The sequence below is a fragment of the Nymphalis io genome, chromosome 26 (genome assembly GCF_905147045.1).
Source record: "Nymphalis io chromosome 26, ilAglIoxx1.1, whole genome shotgun sequence".
Taxonomy (NCBI): Eukaryota; Metazoa; Arthropoda; class Insecta; order Lepidoptera; family Nymphalidae; genus Nymphalis; species Nymphalis io.
This window is the reverse complement of record NC_065913.1, coordinates 65,069-82,355: the sequence shown is the minus strand read 5'-3', so window position 1 is coordinate 82,355 and position 17,287 is coordinate 65,069. Positions and strand designations below refer to the sequence as shown.

Below are 17,287 nucleotides of genomic sequence, written 5' to 3'. Positions count from 1 at the left end.
CACACCATATTTTTATTTCTGGCATTGGTTCTTTTTTTTTATTGAAGTGGTATATTGCCAATTTCTGTATTTATTCTGGATGTTCCGAAAATGTCATTATACGTAACAGAGTCGAACAAGCAATGTAATTCAAAATTATTTTATGTTATTTTTAGGAAATACGAGTAAGCTGGCTGATTAAGGTCTGTTCTACCTTTTTGGATAATACACAGTGGATTGTTTAGCAGAATTTCAGTGAAATTTTAATAATTATAAATGCAGGCTGTCTCACGATATTTTTAAACGCAAATTAATCACATGAAAATTCACTGGTGCTTGTTTAGGTTTGAAACAGTCATTATTGTTTAAGGTAGTGTTATATGTATTTCACTATGCCTGCTCGATATATATATTTAAAAAAAACACACAGAAAGTGACCTGGGAACAGATAAGTAACATTCCTTTTGAATACAATAACATAACATGAATGACAAATTTCATTATGAAAATAATCACAACAGATAACCGATAAGTTATCTATTAATGTTATTTTAATGTTTTTATTAGTCATAACAGATTAGAAAAAGTTAAATTAAAAAAAATCTTTTTGTATGTTTACTATAAAATATGTTTATAAATGTTATATTATTTTATAAGAAAGGGGGGTAAGGGGGGAACGGAACTACCATCCAAACCGAACCAATTGCCAACCTCACCTGCACGTGGTGCTCCCTGCTAGATAACAGACGAGGCTCTGGCGACCGATCAATGGCGGTATAACCATACGCACCATGATTGGAAAAAGGGAAACAGCGACCTTGAGGTACAAGTAACCTCTAAAATGTCTGGTGCAGAAGGCAAGGGGAAACCACTGCACTATTATTCCCTAGTTATCGTCAGCTTTATGGAAAAGTCTAAGAAAGAAATGGCCCCGAGTTCCTGGCGTCCCTTAGATGGGACAGGGGTGCTAAGAATCTCCAGGTGGAAAAAACAACAAATGAAGATAGGAACGTGGAACGTCAGAAGCTTGAAGAGTCCTGAAAAAGTCTACAATGTCTGCAAAGAAATGCAACGAATGAAGATTAACATCATGGGACTAAGTGAGATTAGATGGATAGGCAAAGGTAAACACCAAATAGATAATAATTACACCATGTATTACTCTGGTTCCGAGGATAGCTCCAACAGTATGGAGTGGGAGTAATCATAAACACAAAATACATTAATACACCTGTTAACTTAGTACCAAAATCAAACCGAACCATGTTAATATCATGTAGACTCAAACAACTAAAGAAGAGAACACAGTACCACGCAATAGACGTGAGGAAACTTAAAGAACTTAACATCCAAGATAAAGTGGCGAAAGAAATAAACGAGTGGGCAGCAGATGAGAAACCTGGGATAATGCGTACGGTGGAGGAAGAGTGGTGTTCAATGAAGAACAAAATATTAAACATCAATAAGACACACTTGAAAAGAGATTGGATTCCTAAGCAGAGTTGGATGACAGAAAAAATATATGATCTTATCGAAGAAAGGAGAATCTACAAGAATTCCGACAATAGCAAGTATACTGAGATTGATAAGAAAATTCGGCGTGAAGTTCGTTATGCTAGAGATGCTCGGTATCAGTGCAAGTGTGATTTTGTGGAGGACCTTTATGCTAAACATGATGCATTTAACCTGCATAAGGAAATAAAATCTTTGGTATGACACAAAAAGACGACTCACCAACTTACGGATGAAAATAATATTCCCATATTAGATATATCAGGAAAAAAACACCTATGGGAACAATACATTTCATCAATATACCGACGATTTCCGAAGCATAGCGGTAAATTGTGATCCAAATGTCCTATCCTGAAAAATGAAGTCACAAACGCTCTTAAAAAAGCTAAAACGGGAAAATCAACCGGACCGGATAATGTTCCCATAGAGGTACTCAAACTTATTGAAGACGAAAATATTAACTTCCTGGTTAAATTCTTTAACTTGGTATACGACTCTGGCTACTTACCCAAAGACTGGCTAACCTCAACTTTTATTACGCTTCCTAAGAAGACCAACGCAAGAAGGTGCGAAGAGTTTCGAACGATTAGCCTTATGAGCCAAGTATTGAAACTATTTCTGAATATCATCCACGAGCGAATAAGAGCTAAATGCGACGAACATCTCGCAGATAGTCAGTTTGGTTTTCGAATAGGAGTGGGCACGAGAGAGGCTCTTTTTGCAATGCAGGTTCTCGTACAAAAATGCAGAGACAAGACAAGACGTTTTCCTTTGTTTCATCGATTACGAAAAAGCCTTTGACAGAGTACTGCATGACCGTCTAATTGCAATATTACATGATATCGGCTTAGATGACAAAGATGTACGTATTATCCAGAATCTGTATTGGAACCAGAAGGCTACTGTACGAGTTGACAATGAGGAGACTGATGAGGTAGAAATAAAGAGAGGAGTCCGACAGGGCTGTATATTATCACCCACGCTATTTAATTTGTACTCGGAACAAATAATAGCAGAAGCAATTGAAGGCCAAGCATGCGGAGTCAAAATAAATGGCCGGTATATTAACAACATCAGATACGCTGACGATACAGTCCTAATAGCATCATCTCCTGAAGAGCTGCAATTAATTATGAGCCGTACGTCTGCACGTTGAAAAAAGTACTCTGCAATCGCAGACTTAAGATCCCTGTGCGCATACGACTCCTACATTGTTACATCTGGCCTATACTTTTTTACGGATGCGAGGCGTGGACAATTAAAGAAGATCTCTGTAATGTATGGGGTAGTTTTAGAATATTACTTTTATAACTGTGGGTAATTGTAAACCCATGTATGGTGGTCTCTCGCAATTAAACGCTTAACCGAACGGACGTCTTTTATTGTGCTCAGTAATTATCCTCAAATAATTATCAATAATATTATATATTATTCACATACTCAACAGTGGCGACGAGTAGTAAAGAAACTACGTGTGTGACGCATCGTTTTTATTACTATGTCGGTGGGAAAACTGGAACACTTCGACCTTGGCAAGGACGGTTGGAATTTGTATGTGGATCGGTTGGAACAGTATTTTATTGTTAACGATGTGAAACCGGCGATACGAGTAGCGACACTGATAACGGTGATCGGAAGTGACGCGTACGAACTGATGGTGAATTTATGTACACCAGTCAAACCATCTGCGAAAAGCTATGAAGAGCTGGTGGATGTTATGCGACGCCATCTTCAACCAAAACCGAGTGTATTGGCGGAGCGGTTCAAGTTCAGACAAAGAGTGCAACGTCATAATGAGTCCGTGGCGGAATATGCGGCGGCATTAAAGAAATTGACGAAAAATTGCGGTTTTTGTTCGGAAACATTATTGGATAATTTGAGGGATCAATTTGTATGTGGTATTAACAGTGACTGTATCCGTCAAAGAATGTTTGCGGAGGATAATATAACGTTTGATTCGGCGTTTAAACTCGCGGTGACAATGGAAGCTGCAGAGGCGGATGCAGCCTTGGTAGAAGGTCGTACCAGGAGATTAGGTGACGGCGTATCAGAGGTGGAGGAATCTATAAACCAGATTACGTCCAGGAGAAGAAGCACAGGGAAACATCTACAAAAATATATGAACGTAGGAACGCGAGAACCGGTTTTAAGCAGTGGTACAAGCCTCACAAACGGTGCGATAATTAGCAGGTGGAGCGATAATAATATGAATGACTTTGCACGACAAAAGAAGGGAACGACTTTTAAACAAGTGTGTGACGTTTGTGGTGCAAATCATCAAGTAAATCGGTGTAAATTTAGACTTTATATATGTCGAGTTTGCAACGAACAAGGTCATTTAAAAAAGGTTTGTCCAGTACTACAAAGTCAGGTGTCATTAAACATCGTAAAAAATGATAGTTCCGTATGCACAGAAAACGAAGGCTCGGGCAGTGAGGTGGTAAACAATTTTTCTATAAGTAGTTATTTTAAAAAATTTGCACCATACACAATTAGTATCAATATTGATAAATGTGTTCTTTGTATGGAAATAGACACGGGCAGTGCGATATCATGCATTAGTTATAATTGCTATAAGAAATATCTGTCACATAATTTAATTCGAAAGTGTGATTTAAATTTACGCTATTATACTGGAGAAATTGTAAAACCCGTTGGTAAAATAAGTCCTATAGTTAATTACAAAAATAAAAGAAAATCGTTGGATTTATTTATTATAAAAGATGCAAAAACGAATCTGTTAGGCAGGCATTGGATTAGCGAGTTACAGATCGAGATTCCTATTATGAATTGTAATAGTATTGATTTTAATAACCAAGCTGTTTAATTTTAATGAATTCAGTTCCAGATATTGTGAAGTGTTTTCGGACGGGCTGGGACGATTCAATGGTGGAACGGTTGGTTTTCGGCTGCGACCCGACGCGAAGCCGGTGTTCATGCGCGCACGACCGCTCGCTTACGCACTTCGCGAGCCTGTGGAGCGGGCGCTGGATCAGCTGGTACGGGATGGAGTGATCACGCCGGTTACTACATCTGACTGGGCTACACCGATCGTACCGGTAATGAAAAAGGATCTGTTAGTTAAATTACACGGGGGTATCAAATTTACTAAGTTAGATCTGTCTCAGGCCTATTCACAACTTGAACTTGATGAATCAAAAAAATACACTGTAATAAACACTCACAAGGGCTTATTTAGGTATAATAGACTGATTTATGGTTTGGCTTCGAGTCCAGGTATTTTTCAAAGATTGTTAGAACAACTATTTTCGGATATGCCTCGAGTGGCTGTTTTCCTAGATGATGTGATAATTACCGGGGAGGACGACCAATCACATTTAAAAACACTTCACGAGGTATTTAATCGATTACAAAAATATGGTTTAAAAATTAAAAAAGATAAGTGTACGTTCTTTGCCGACTCTGTTACATATTTAGGCTTTGTAATTAGTAAAGAAGGGGTTCATACATGCCCAAATAAGATTGAAGCAATTCAGAAGGTTCGCATACCGAATAATGTATCCGAATTGCGCTCATTTTTAGGATTAGTTATGTATTACGCTAGATTTGTGCCAAACATTAGTACAATTTTAGCACCATTGTATATTTTATTAAAAAAGGAAAAAAAATATGAATGGAATACAGAAAGTAATATAGCTTTTAATAAGGTTAAGCAATTGTTAACATCTAGTGAAATTTTAGCAGATTATTCACCTGACTTACCCTTAATTCTAACAGCTGACGCTAGTAGTTATGGAGTAGGGGCTGTAATTTCACATATAACCGCTAAAGGAGAGCGACCTATAGCTTATGCGTCTCGGGTACTTAATGCTGCTGAGAAATCGTATGCTCAAATAGAAAAGGAAGCTTTAGCTATTATTTATGGCATTAAAAAATTTCACACGTACTTATACGGAAGGAAATTTACGTTACGCACGGATCATAAACCGTTGGTAGCTATTTTCGGTGATAAACATGGTATCCCTACAATGGCGGCTAGCAGAATGCAACGGTGGGCCGTTATTTTAGCTGGTTATAATTATAATATTAAATACGTTCAAAGTAATAAGAACGCGGCCGATGCTTTATCTAGATTTCCAACGAGAGAAGGGAACCTACAAGTAGAGGAGAAAACTTACGTTAATTTCATACAAATTTTTTTACCTATAACACGGAAGACATCAGAATAAGGATAACATACTTAAGAAAGTAATTTTATACTTACAATCCGGGTGGTCCAAGGCGTGCGACGATGAAGATCTTAAGCCATATTTTGTACGTCGTAATGAATTGTATTTAGATGCGGGGTGTATAATTTGGGGATACCGCTTAGTAATACCTAAATCATTAACATCTGAGTTGCTAAAGGAAATACACGTTGGTCATTTAGGTATAGTAAAGATGAAGAGCATTGCACGTAGTTACGTTTGGTGGCCCGGTATCGACGCCGACATTGAACGCACTTGTAATGAGTGTGTTACTTGTGCGATGGAAAACGCAGCACCAGCGAAAGCTCCGATCAAGCCATGGCCTTTTATTCCGGAGCCATGGTCGATACACATTGACTTCTTAGGACCGCTTAACGGTAAAACATTTTTAGTTTTAATAGACATCGAAATGGTTAGAAATTTTTAACATGCCAAATACGACCGCGGCTGCTGTTATTAAAGTTTTACGGGAAACTTTCGCTAGGTTCGGTTTGCCTAAAGAAATTGTTTCGGATAATGGGCCGCCTTTCTCGAGCAAAGAATATGCCAATTTTATGAGGAACAACGGTATTAAGGTTACATTCTCCCCCGTGTATCATCCGTCTAGTAATGGAGCAGCGGAAGACGCTGTTAAGTTGTGCAAACGGGCAATAAAAAAGTCGTTAAGGGATGGTTGCGATATCGATGCCGCATTGCAAACCTATTTATTAGCATACAGGAACGTCGATCAAAGTACCACGGGTCTTTCACCTGCCATGATTTTACAACGTAGGCGTATAAGATCAAGACTAGACTTATTGCATAGGGATTGGGCGATGGAAGATAGAGTACGGGAGGTGCAAAATAAGCAAATAGAAAGAGGAAAAGGAGTTATAAGGCAATTTAAACAAGGGGATAATGTCTGGGTAAGGAATTATGGGGAAGGAAAGAAATGGTTAAAAGGTAAAATAGATGGTAATTTTGGGTCTCGTAATTACCTCATAGGTAGGGATGACGGTCCACCTATCAAAAGACACGTTAATCAGATAAAAAAACGTTGGGTAAGCTTTGATTTATCTACGTCTAAATCGCCACCACAAAACCAAAACATGTCGAGTGATCACCCCATATCTGAGCCACAGCTAGAAATACCGACGACTGAGTCGGCTGAATCATCCAACACGGAACTTATTATTCCACCATCGATTCGTTCCCAGCGCGTTAGGAAACCAGTTGAACGATTTCGATTCGAATTTGATTAGGCAACTAATATTATATAATTTATTTTTAAGTTAGGTTAAGTTAATTCTAAGTAATGTATAAGTAATTAAGGGTGAAGGTGTAATGTATGGGGTAGTTTTAGAATATTACTTTTATAACTGTGGGTAATTGTAAACCCATGTATGGTGGTCTCTCGCAATTAAACGCTTAACCGAACGGACGTCTTTTATTGTGCTCAGTAATTATCCTTAAATAATTATCAATAATATTATATATTATTCACATACTCAACAATCTCAAAAAACGTATAGAAGCTTTCGAGATGTGGGCTTATAGACGTATGTTGGCCATTAGTTGGACTCAAAAGGTCTCGAACGTGGAAGTTCTGCGACGCGTCAACCAAAAACGGCAACTTTTGGAGACTGTCAAGAAGAGAAAAGTTGCATATCTCGTACACGTGCTTAGGCATGAAAGATATGAACTTATGCAACTGATTATGATGGGAAAAGTTGCCGGAAGGAGAGCTGTTGGGCGCAGAAAAAAGTCTTGGCTGTGCAACATCCGTGAATGGACGGGAATCGCGAGTGCTGTCGAACTCTTTCGCCTCGCGAAGAACAAGAAGGAGTATTTAAAGCTGACTGCCAACCTTCGCTAGTCGGAGTGGCACTTGAAGAAGAAGAAGAAATGATCCAGAGACTTCATTCGAATTTATTTCTAAATTTGATTTTTTTTACCAGTATCTATGCTAGTTGTGTACAAAACATTCTGCCTTGATAAAAATATATTTGTTGCTTATTACAAAAAGACTACTATTTACTTTATAGACTAATAGTCTGAGTTTCTTTCACTGGTTCGACACAGGGCTGGGTGTTACTTTTAACCGGTGGAAGTTTCTAGTTTGACTATCAATAAGCAAGTGTAATGCTTCAATGTTGAATAAAGTATTTTGATATTAATATTGTTTATGTGAACCTAGTGTGTTTGTTAATTCATAATAAAATTTAAATAAAAGATGACCTAGGATCTGGATAAGGATAAACAAACATAAATTGTGGAAATAAACAGAAAAAATGACTAAATGAGTCATGGAAAACCACTAATGATGGAATTCGATTAACGCTACAAGATTTACTATTGAGTTTCTTTCTTCGGTTCAGTTCTTCTTTGTAGAATCTGCATATATCCACAACTAGTAGCTTTAAACCTTTGTGAAATAATTCGAATGTACTTATAAGTCTACTTGATTAATTATCACCAACTCAGCAAGCGCGCATTGTCGTGAAACTTTCTTATGAACGCGGGTTGACACAATAATTGCCAATTTATTTTTTACAAAGTGTAGCTTAAATTATAAAGATTTTAAATAAAAAATCCAACATACTTTAATTATTTTTATTATAGTCTAATGATGTGCTAAAAAATGTTTTAATTTTTTTTTTAATATTGAATGACTGATTTAAATTTTTTTTTAATATTTGCTAATATATAACATTTTTCTAAGTCAGTAAAAAACATTGTTTTATTTTTTAAGTCACAATCACACGTTTTATTCAAAACATAATTAAATAAAAAGATTAATTTAGTCTAATAACACCCTAAAATTTTCATAAATCGATGACATGAAGCTAACTTTTATTAAAACTGGCCGTTTACTCTGACAAAATTAAAAAATTAAAGAAACACACGTTTCAAATTAATATTAGAATATTACATAATTAATATTACATTATACATATTTTCAAATATAAAGACTTATAACCTTTTACTGTTGCGATTTCTGTTTCTCTTTTTTAATTTTGAATAGGAAGGCTAATGTAATTTTGGTGGTAATTCTCCACCGCGTATTGGCGTTTTAAGAAATATTAACCATCATTTATATTGTCAATGTGCCACCAACATTGGGAACCAAGATGTAATATCCATTGTGTATGTACGTTATTTCATAAACCTAGTTATATAATTATTTAATATTAATTGAGCGGTACCTGGTCCCCAGCCCCGCCGTTAACAGCAGCCGGCGGCCCCGCACGAGGTACTCCGGACAGCGGGCGAAACTGAACAGCACGGAGGCCCCCTCGCCCGCCCTCAGCACGTTGTTCGGAGACATTATACCCTAAAGCGAATAATATACCCGTGGTCAGCGATGAGATGAGCAACCCGATGGTAAGTGGTCACCACCGCCCATAGACATTGACACCGCAATAAATATTAACCATCGCTTACATCACCAATGCGTCACCAACCTTGGGAACTAAGATGTTATGTCCCTCGTGCCTGCAGTTACACTGTTTTACTCACCAACAACAATGCTATTGCTGTTTGGCGGCAGAATATATAATGAGTGTGTGGTAACTGGTGGTAAGGGCATTGTGCAAACCCGCCTGGGTAGGTACCACCCACTCATCAGATATTCTACCGCTAAACAGGAATATAACATAAAAAAATAAATATCATTATCATACTTAAGTATTTTACGCAACACCACCAACTATACCAAAATTAAACTATTTAATTCCACTCTGCAAAGTGAGTTTGATGTATGTATTCGTTACCTCGATAATGGCCGTCTGACGCACGTTCCCGACATGCACAGAGCACTGGAACCCTGGGTAGATGGCCGTGGAGTGTCTCAGGACATGCACGGATGCCTGTTACATTCAAGCAAATTTAATTCATGACCGCATTACATATTATATTGCACAGTCTGTGCTAATATTGCTAGCATATAAAAAAAACAGCCGAGATGATCCGGGCACCACTGAATTTTCATGTACTTAATTTGTGATTATAATTCATCTCGTACTTTACGATGAAGGAGAACATCGTGAGGAAACCTGCATGTGTCTAATTTCACTGAAATTCTGCCACATGTGTATTCCATCAAACCGCACTGGAGCAGCGTGGTGGAATAAGCTCCAAGCCTTCTCCTCAAAAAAGGGAGAGGAGGCCTTTAGCCCAGCAGTAGGACATTCACGTGCTGTTACGGATAAAAAAACACACACACACACACACAATGTGCTGCGCAAACATATACAAGTCTATAGTCGATTCCAATAGCAAGTAGAGTATATAAGCAACTTTGACCTTGAAATTTGGTCGAAATCTTAATATTCTGTGGTATTGACTATGGATTCGCGAAAAATTTAGGGTTTTGGTTATCTGTGAAGTTGTTATCGGAACTTTGTAAGTAAAACTAAAGTGTATATAAGTGGTTAAGTGTAACAGTGTCGTGTTATATATAGAGATATATTGATCGAGAAGTGTTTGTAGTGTACAATACAGCAGAGCTGGTAGCAAATCGCATGGAATCGCATATCTAAGGTTTGCTAATCTTTTAAAAACGAGTAGAGTTTTCTGCTCACCCGAAAGTATATACAGCCTCTAGGGTCGTTTGAGTCTTCGAGGAACACCAGGTCGTCACACACGCACTTGTCCTGCGTGTCGCTCGACACGTGCGCGTCGCTGTACTTGCTCCCGTCGTCCGACACGTACACGTTCGTGCACTTCGTGTCCGATGTCTTCGTGAGGCTGTTCTTCACGTTGGCGATGTCCTGGAGAATATTCTTGTTCTGTCTCCTCGCGTTCTTTCGATTCTTCTCCGAAGCTTGCGACGAGTGGACTAGTTCTGATATCTGTAACAAGGAATTTTGAAAATAAAAAATATATCACTTTTTTAATTTCGTATAGGTACGCTGGCAAATGACCACCTTATGGTAAGTGGTCGTCACTACCCATAGATTTTGTCACAGTCTATTAATCACCCCTAACATCGTAATGCGCCATCAACCTTGGGGATTAAGATATTACGTCTCTTGTGCCTATAGTTACACTGTCTAACTCATCTTTCAAACTAGCACACAATAATACTAAGTATTGCTATTTGGCGGTAGAAACGTTATTCAAAAAAGCATTTTTAAATCGTTTGTATAACATAATTTTAAATATAAAACTACAACCAGTATGGCTACTCTGTAAGAACATTCTCTCACTCATCATCATCATCATCATGTCAACATTTCACCGGAGAGTGATGAATCTAAAATTCTAGAATAGTACTACTGGCCGCGTATATATATTCTGTCTTAAATACATGTAAGTTTTTATTTAGTAATAAGGTTTGAATTAGCGACCCACCTGTCGTCCTCTGCAAGTCCCGGGCGGACAGCCCCCGAAGGTGGGCCGCTCGTGTCCCGCGGCGTAGCCCCCCGGGCGCGCCAGCAGCACCATGCCCTGCCGCAGTCCCGGCGGGAAGCGCCCCAGGCCCAGCGACGCCGACTGTCCCGCGCGCACGCTGCCGCACGGGATGCGGTTGCGGTATATCGTGCGCACGGATATCTCCGCGAACTTGCTGGACTCCAGAGGTCCAGGGGGGGGGGTGGTGTTAAATATACGTCGCTCTATTCATCTCACAACTAACAGAACGCAACGCACCTATGATAAGTTCGTCGCCCTCGTAGAGTCGCCCTCGCGCGATCAGACCCCCACGACGGGCCCCGTCGAGTCCCCTACGTGGAAAATTTCGTCTATTTGAAACTCGCACGCCTCCTGTAAAGTGACTTAAATTATAACATTTATAATTTAATAAAAATGATACTAGTCAACTGCGCAACATATGGTTCACTCACGTCCTCGGGGCGCTGCAGGTCGCGGCGCGGCGCCAGCGCCAGCAGGCACGCGTGCAGCGCGTTGAGGCCGGCGCCGCGCACGCAGCTCACCGGGAACACGGCCACCCTGCCGGCCGACACTACTGTGATTTGCGTTCAACTATATATATATATATCTGATCCGAAACTAAGCAGAGCTTGTACTATGGCAACCAGACAACTGACATACTATTGTATAGACAATTACACACAGACTCAGGAAAAACAGACATGTTAAAGCACACAATTGTCTGTCCTGAGTGGGAACCGAACCCACAACCTTTGGCGTGAAAGGCAAGTATCTAGCAAGGGTGGTTGGCGTAGCTATAGACAATATTATTACCATTACCAATAGTATGGAACTCGTTTTAAAGTCATATATAAGAGTTCACCCAGAAACACTTCGGGTTAAATAAAGGCTTGTGAAGCTACTCACTCCTCATCCTTTTTGTTTTCCTCGTCTACATTGTCTATGGTCTCCAGTATCGACTTTTGCGGCGCAACGCAGTTCCTTGCCATATTCTCGTCAGTTATTAACAGCGGTTTCTGTAATAATACCAATATATACCATTACTTTAAATTTAAATAAATCTATAAATTATACAGCATCCCTGATTTATCATCTCGTGCTCCTTGAAGAACATCGCGAGGAAACCTGCATGTTTCCAATTACAATATATACTAATATTATAAATGGGAAAGTAAATATATCTGTTTGTCTGTTAACTTTTTCCCCCCGGCTTCTCTTTATGTTATATGTGTGCGGACGGGCAATTGGGCCACCTGATGGTAAGTGGTCACCATCACACATAAGCATTGATGTAAGAAATAATTACCTAGTTTATAAGTTAGTCTTTATAGATGCTATTTAAAATAAAATCACTGACCTTATTAGCGGGTTCCAACAATTGAGCCAGCCTCGCTACAACAGAGTTGATGTTGCTAACCAGTTCACACTTGTTGATGACTGCGAAGAACGGCATGTCCAAAGCCAGCAGAAGACCGATGTGTTCTTCTGTGATGCCAGTTATACCGGCTGTTGCCGAAATCTAGAAATAAAAAAAAACTATATAGTATAAGTTGATAATATGACTGCAGTGCTATCTATAATATTATCTTGTATCTGAATTAAAAAACTTACAGCCACTGAGTCGCTGTGACCCTGGCCCCTCGGGCCAAAAATTAAAGACACGACAGGTTAGGGGGCAACCCCGAGGCCCGTACCCAGACTGGCCTAGGCCAATTAGGAGGAACCAACTCTCTCTCTTAAAAAACTTTCATTAATAAGACGTATTGCTCGATAAGGGTTTATAAATATGATAAAAAATTGTGTTTAAACTTTTACATAGTTTAATAGTAGCAACAGAGTTTATTTTTTTGCCGATTATTTTTAGTAGGTTCTGGTGGTAGGATGTTAAACATCCGCCTGGCTTGTTCCCACCGTACGCATGGTGAAAAACTCGTGAAGTGGCTTGCAGCCGCGTTTCGAGGTCAGCCAGCGTACAGCCAGAGCCCGAGCGAGTATTGATGCGATGGGTGTTGGTCCAACGGAGAGGGCTGTTGAACCAATGCCGGGGGAAACTGTATTGACCTGCCGGACAGGGAGACCCGAAGAAACGGCTGTTCCGCTGGCCGCCCGTGGCATAGTACAGGGGCCCGACCGTGCCTAACCAGCTCGTGAGGCTGCCCCACCAGGCCACGCATAATTTCGGGGTAGACCGTCGTGCCAGTTGGTGACCGGTAGGTAGGGTCCCGACGGCCACTTCCGGGGGGGTTCGGGGGCCCTTCCGTCCGGCGGAAGTCCGTTCCGTCAGTGTATTTTTCCTTTTGGCAACCACTTGGGGAAACACGCCTCCACACTTTGCTTATCCCTATCGTGGCAATCCATCGCTCGCTTCACGTCTCTTTTCCATTTTATTTTTCCCAAATGGCGCAACAAAACAGTAATAGTAATAACGGTCGTACAGCGGTGCACACCCCCTCGCTGTTTGAGGTCGAGTTCTCTAACATCCGTGGACTCCACACTAACCTCAACGCTGTCTACCACCATCTCGAGACAGCACGGCCAGCAATGTTGTTTCTCACGGAGACACAAATACTCCGTCTTGCCGATACCAGCTATCTTAATTATCCCGGCTACACGCTTAAAGAATCCTTGAAAGCGAAAGCCGGAGTATGCTTGTTCGTCAGGACGGATGTTTGCTGTCGCCGACTGCGCTGCTTGGAGGACCCCTCCTTCTCCATGTTGGTGGTACGTGTGGACCTGGTTCGTCAGAGCCGAGTCTACTTGTGCCTCTACAGATCCCACAATGGTGACTTGGAGACAAGCCGATTATTTGACCATCTTAGTCGGGTGGCAGATGCTGCGCAAGAGCAATTTCCTAACGCGGATTGGAAATGCAAACTACAATAAAAATTCCAAGTCGTTCCAAGACGTTAGAGCTCATCGCCAAATGGGGCTCTGATAATCTTGTTGAGTTTAATGCCAGGACAACACAGGTATGCGCTCTCACGGCGAAAAAGTCAACATTTTCCCCTCTTCCCTCCCTCTGTGGCACTCCGCTGGTGATGCAAAGCAAAATCGCCATGCTAGGGATTGACGTTCGCTACAACCTTAGTCCAAGGGATTACATCGAGACTGTTATAAAAACAGCTTCACGGAAACTCGGAGTTCTGAACAAGGTGCGGCGCTTTTTCACGCCACAACAACTGTGCCTGCTGTACAAAACACAGGTACGGTCTTGCGTGGAATATTGCTCGCACCTTTGGGATGGCTCCGCTAAGTACCTACTGGAGGCCTTGGACCGGTTGCAGCGACGTGCCGTACGCATTATTGGCGACGTAAAGGTTACAAACACCCTTAAACCTTTACAATTGCGTCGTGAGATAGCAGCACTGAGCGCTTTCTATCGACTGTATCACGGCGAGTGCTCTGAGGAATTATTCTCTCTAATTCCTGCTTCCCCCTTCCTTCTTAAGTCCACGCGAGCTGGTTCTCGATGTCACCGCCTAACTGCGACATCAATTCCATCGCGAACAAAGAAATTTGGCAACTCCTTTCTTTGTCGCACTACCAAAAAATGGAATTCGTAAGGAATTCCATTTTTTCAGCTCACGTGTTCCCCTCCTCTTACAACCCGGGTTCCTTCAAACGAGGCTTGAAGAGGCATCTTGTGGGCCAGTAAGGCGAAGGCGGCTAGTGCAGAACGTTTTTCCCGTCTGTGCTGGCCGTCGTCGCGTTTGGACTCTACTACCACTTACCATCAGGTGGAGTAGAGTCATTTGCCCTCCCGGCGATTATAAAAAAAAAATAGTAGGATCTACAGTTTGAGCCGGTGTTAGGTTTATATATTTTTACCTGAATAAATTATTTTGATTTTGAGCTGTTTGTAAAAATGTAAGATAAGATATTATTTATAATTTTGGCAATATTTATTCAATAAAATGAAAATTAACTTTTGGTTTGATATGTCAGGACTCCAAAAAAATCCTTACCTGATAATAATTTGAAAACACGTTATCAGGGCTATAGAAAAAGACTTAGGATACCTAAAATCTGAGCCCCCCCCCCACACGTATGGGAACTAGTAATAAATAAACATACTTACAACGAGCATGGCGTAGTGCGGGGAGTAACCCGTGAGCCCGTGGAGCGTGGTGCGTTTGTACTTGCTGTGGCCCGCCAGGTTCAGGAAAGACACCAGCTTGGCGCTCCTCTCTCCGATGCGCTCCGCTGTCATCAGCTCGGAACAACCGTAGTTGAAGACATTACCCTGATTATATGAATGTAATACATTATATGACTTTCATTTTAGGTATTTTTTTTTTTTTTATAGAATAGGAAGGCGGACGAGCATATGGGCCACCTGATGGTAAGTGGTCACCAACGCTCTTAGACATTGGCATTGTAAGAAATGTCAACCATCGCTTACATATCCAATGCGCCACCAACCTTGGGAACTAAGATTTTATGCCCCTTGTGCCTGTAATTACACTGGCTCACTCACCCTTCAAACCGGAACACAACAATATCAAGTATTGCTGTTTTGCGGTAGAATATCTGATGAGTGGGTGGTACCTACCCAGACGAGCTTGCACAAAGCTCTACCACCAGTATAAGTAATACCGGATAGTGTTGCATGTCGATAGTCCATTATCGATAAAATCGATAGTTTTGGACTATCGATAATCAATGATTTTTCGATAGTATTGACGTATTGATTTTTTGACGAGCCGGTTGGCGTGGTTGGTAGTTACTTGCCTTTCATGCCAAAGGTCGTGGGTTCGATTCCCACCCAGGACAGACATTTGTGTGCATGAACATGTCTGTTTGTCCTGAGTCTGGGTGTAATTATCTATATTAGTATGTATTTACAAAAGAAAAGTAGTATATGTAGTACATCAGTTGTCTGGTTTCCATAACACTTAATTTGGGATCAGATGACCGTGTGTGAATAATGTCCCAGGATATTATTATTATTATTATTATTTGATGAATTAAATAATTTGATGAATTATTAATATTATTTGATGATGAAATTAATGAATTTTTATTAAATCGTTACTATCGAATGAATACCTATGGATTGCTGTTATCAATAGTATTAATAATAATAATGATGTCCTCCAGACCGATTTCGGCTACGGCGGCCAATCTCAAGAGTGATTAGCCAAATACGCAGGAGATATTATAGTGCACAAGTGTGTGCGCAAACACAGGTGCACTCCCTATACCCTAAGTCTCATAATCCGATGGGACGGCAATCCGACACGACCGGAAAGAATTCAGGCGGAGGACCAACGGCTTTACGAGGTTTCCAAGGCACGGGAGTGTACACACTTTTAACTTCCAGACTCCGGGCTGCTACTGAGAATCTTCTGACAGAAAAACCCAATAACTTTTTATTGGCCCGACCTGGGAATTGAACCCAGAACCACCGGGTCTGCGGCCTTACATCAAGCCACTAGACCAACGAGGCAGGCAAACGAGTTATCAATAGTATTGTGAACAGAGAGCTATAGTAACTATCGATAATATCGACAATATTGACACAAGACGATACTTTCGGAAGTACTGTCGATAATAGTTTTCGAGGTCAAACTATCGATAGTTCTGCAACACTGATACCTGGGATTAGGTAAATGACACTACAATTTATCAGATTACAAGAACAATCACTTCTACACTTATATACCGTAGCGAATATCTAGACAGCGCGATTCAGGAATGTGACATTTCGAATGAGCGCCATCTGTCGTTAACGGGGTGTAACATACGCCATCATACAACTGGATAATAGAATAACGGAAGCTTTTACAAAGATTAATATAATTGAAAAATGAGTATGAAAACTAGATAAAGATGTTTAGACAACTTGTAGCCGAGATGGCCCAGTGGTAAGAACGCGTGAATCTTAACCGATAATCGCGAGTTCAAACCCGGGCAAGCACCACTAAATTTTCATGTACTTAATTTGTGATTATAATTCATCTCTGCTTGACGGTGAAGGAAAGCACCGTGAGGAAACCTGCATGTGTCTAATTTCACTGAAATTCTGCCACATGTGTATTCCACCAACCCGCATTGGAGCAGCGTGGTGGAATAAGCTCCAAACCTTCTTAAAAAAAGGGAGAGGAGGCTTTAGCCCAGCAGTGGGACATTCACAGGCTGCTACGGATACGAACGGTTTAGACAACTGCACGGGACTAATAATAGTACTTGTGTGTGCGTGCAAGCACAGA

At 40.6% G+C, this 17,287-nt stretch overlaps 1 pseudogene; it reads right to left on the bottom strand.

Moving 5' to 3' along the window:
• The window catches only part of LOC126778374 (GTP-binding protein 2-like), a 33,307-nt pseudogene extending 20,844 nt beyond the window's left edge, over nt 1–12,463 (bottom strand).
• Nucleotides 12,464–17,287: the final 4,824 nt, after the last annotated feature.